We start from the raw sequence: 3736 nt of genomic DNA, 5'->3' as shown, positions 1-3736 counted from the left end.
ACACGTAAAGACTCTCGCAACTAGTACCTTCCTCACAAGAACCCTGGGAACTATGCTTGTGGAGTTGCCTAGGCCTGTTGACTTCTGTGGAGCATGAGGCTCCAATCAAACCCATTTTTCATCGTCTGATGAATCTCATCCCCTCATACGTGAGCTGTCTGCCGAGTGCCACATGGTCTCCTATATGGGGAAAGGCGTGGCGCTTCCCTACTGGCATCTGCCTGTACTGCATGCCCTTCTGAGCATCCTACTGCCAGATGTGACCTATGATAGTCCAGTGAGTCTGAATATTTAGCTGAGCCTGAGAAGAATCCCCCCCCCCCATTAGCAGTGAACAAGGATAATAAAATCTACCTTTTAATTATACCATGAAGATTAAATCAGATCACACGTAAAGGCACACACCCATATTGGTTCAAACACACCTATATTTATATTAAGTCCACACATATACAGACCTGGGCAAAAGTAGGTTGCAAAACACAGTTTATTTTTGTATTATTATTTGTGAATTACTGTTATTTTCCACAGGAACAACTGTGAACCTACTTTTGCCCAGCACTGTATAGTATGAGAAAGCTGATCGCCTTGAGATTTTGTCAAAATTGTAATTGAAAATGCAGTTTTGTAATTGATGTTAATCTCCCACTGATAATTATAAATTGGTTAGGGCAGGAGTCACTCCTGCCATGTAGTGTTTTCATCTGCCATCAGTGAGCTGCCACAATCGGTACTCAGTTTATGTCCGTTCTTTCTTATCAGTGGAGATCCCACATTGAGATCTGTGGAAAGCCAACTCCTTTTCATTTTGACAGGAGTTGTTTTAAATGGAAAAGAAAAAGACTCATTGGCCAAATACATTTGGGAAATACCCGGTCACGTAACACTAAAACATTTTCTTCTTATAACAGTACTTCTTGCAATTCTCCAAAATAGTGTGGGGTGGGGAAAAGACAAACTCACTGCCTATGCATTTCTAGACCCCTCATTTTTAGGGCTGACTTTGAGATGGGTTTTATGCAGGAAATACTGCCAAAATATAGAGATAGATCCTCTTGGAGCTTGAAGTGTCTCTGGCTATAGACAGAGACAACTGATCCTCTCATATACGAGTGGAACGAAAACAGAAAAATTTAGTAAATTTTCAAAGATCCACAGCACGCAATATGTCCCTCTAGAGCTCACCATTTTGTTGATTGAAAATTTCCCATACAACTTGCCACAGTTTGTCTGTATTATACTCCCCCCTTCCGCACACACACTAATCATCCCAAACCGGCTAGGGCTGCCTCTTTTTTTAATGGAATGTTTGCTTTATGGTGTTGAGTTTTGTTAAGTTCTTTATAAATTTTGGATATTAACCCCTTATCAGATATATCACTAGTGAATATGTTCTCCCATTCAGTGTGCTGTCTTTTCATTTTGTTGATGGTTTCTTTTGCTTTGCAAAAACATTTTTTGATGTAGTCCTATTTGTTTGTTTTTTCTTTTGTTTCCCTTGCCTGGAATGATACATCAGAAAAAATATTGCTATGAGAAATGTCTGAGATTTTACTGCCTGTTTTCTTCTAGGATTTTCATGAGTTTTGAGTCTACTAGTAACATTTAAGCCTTTAATCCATTTTGAGTTTATTCTTGTGTATGGTATAAAAAGTTGGTCTCATTTCATTTTTTTTTTGAAGTCCTAGCTACAGCAATCAGCCTATAGGAAAAAGAAGCAATAAAAGGCATTGGAAAGGAATAAGTAAAGCTATCATTATTTGCAGATGGCATGATACTGTATATAGACAGCTCTAAAGAGTTCCCCCAAAAAAAGTATTACAACTGATAAATGAATTCATAATGTAGCAGGATACAAAATAAATGCCCAGAAATCTGTTGCATTTTATATACCAATAATGAAATATCAGAAAGGAAATTAAGAAAATAATCCCATTCACAATTGCTTTAAAAATAATAAAATACTTAGGAATAAATTTAACCAAGAATGTAAAAGACCTATACTTGGAGAATTGTAAGACACCAAAGAAAGAAATTGAAGAAGATATAAATAAGTAGAAGTATATACCATGTTTAAGGATTGGAAGAATTAACATCATTAAAATGTCCATACTACCCAAAGCAATCTATAGATTCAAAGCAATTCCTATCAAAATACCAATGGCATATTTCACAGAACTAAAACAAATATGCCAAGAAATTTATATGGAACCACAAAAGACCTTGAATAGCCACAGCAACGTTGAGAAGAACAAAATTGAAGAAATCACGCTACCTGATATCAAACTATACTATAAGGCCATGGTAATCAAAACAGCATGGCACTGACATAAGAACAGACATATAGATCAATGGAACAGAATATAGAGTCCAGAAATAAGCTCATGTCTTTATAGTCAACATTTGACAAAAGAGGCAAAAACATGCAATGGCGTAAAGATAGTCTATTCAATAAATGGCTTTGGGAAAATTATACAGATATGTGCATAATGATGATTTTGAAGGAAAAACTTTTACTTTTGCTGTTAGTAAAATTAATTCAGAAATGGAGTTTGAGACAATACATAGATATCTGATTTATTTGACTAAAAAGGAATCGCTCCGCCCTGACAGTGTAGCTCAGAATCATTGGTTAGAGCATTATCCTGATACGCCAAGGTTTCAGGTTTGAACCCTGGTCAGACACATACAAGAATCAACCAATGGATGCATAAATAAGTGGGATGACAAATCAATGTTTCTCTCTCCTTGCCCCATTCCTCCCTCTTTCTCTAAAATCATTTTTTTTTTTTAAAAAGGAATCTCTCTAGTGACTCTTACCAATCTAACCTTCTAACCTGAATCTTATTAAATTGAAACTAGTTTTTGAGACCAAACATCTTTCTTTTATTCCAGATTGCCTGAAAAGTGTTTCATCAGCATATACGGGGTTTCTGGATTCAGCAAATAAAAATATAGGGCACCTAGTTCAATTTGAATTTCAGATAAATAATGAATATTTTTCAGCATAATTTTTTTTAGTATAAGTTTGTTGCATGCAATATTTGAGACATAAGCATACCAAAAAGTATTCATTGTTTATCTGAAATTAAAACTTAACTAAGCACCCTGTATTTTATGTGGCAACCTTAACCATATAATATATCATTTAGAGATAGATGGGAATCTTAGAAAAACCTCAGCTTTAATTTTTTCAAAGGACTTGCGTTGAAATGGTGGTGTGAGAGTTAGATGAGTTAATGGATGCAATGTACCCCAAAAACGGAAGGCATGTGATAGTTAAATGGTTGCTATTTATTAAAACTTTTGAAATTTTACTAGGTGCTTCTACTAATACTGATAAATATTATTTTATAGATGATAAAATGTAGGCTCAGAAAGAGTAGGTGACATTATCAAAGTCTTGCTGATATATAATGGTAGAAGCTTATGACCTCTAACTGCTAAGCTGATGCTTTTCATAATGTTCCTTTCTGTTGTTGGCCTCAATTTGTACAACTATATATAGTGTTACTACAGAGTATTAATGTCCTGCCCAAAGTGACAATATAGTTTTAAAAGATGTATCTTCTCTTCACCTTCTTCCTGTGATTAATAACTGCAGTATCAGTGGGGAAGAAGATGGCGGCGATATAGGCAGACGTGTCCCAGGTCGTGTCCCGGAGCAAATGGAGTGAGCAGCTGAAACTAATAGCACCCACCCCGAGTTGGCGAAAGGGCTCAGCTGGTGAGCCGG

The sequence above is a fragment of the Myotis davidii genome, unplaced genomic scaffold, assembly GCF_000327345.1.
Source record: "Myotis davidii unplaced genomic scaffold, ASM32734v1 scaffold846, whole genome shotgun sequence".
Classification (NCBI taxonomy): Eukaryota; Metazoa; Chordata; class Mammalia; order Chiroptera; family Vespertilionidae; genus Myotis; species Myotis davidii.
This window is presented reverse-complemented; position numbering follows the sequence as displayed.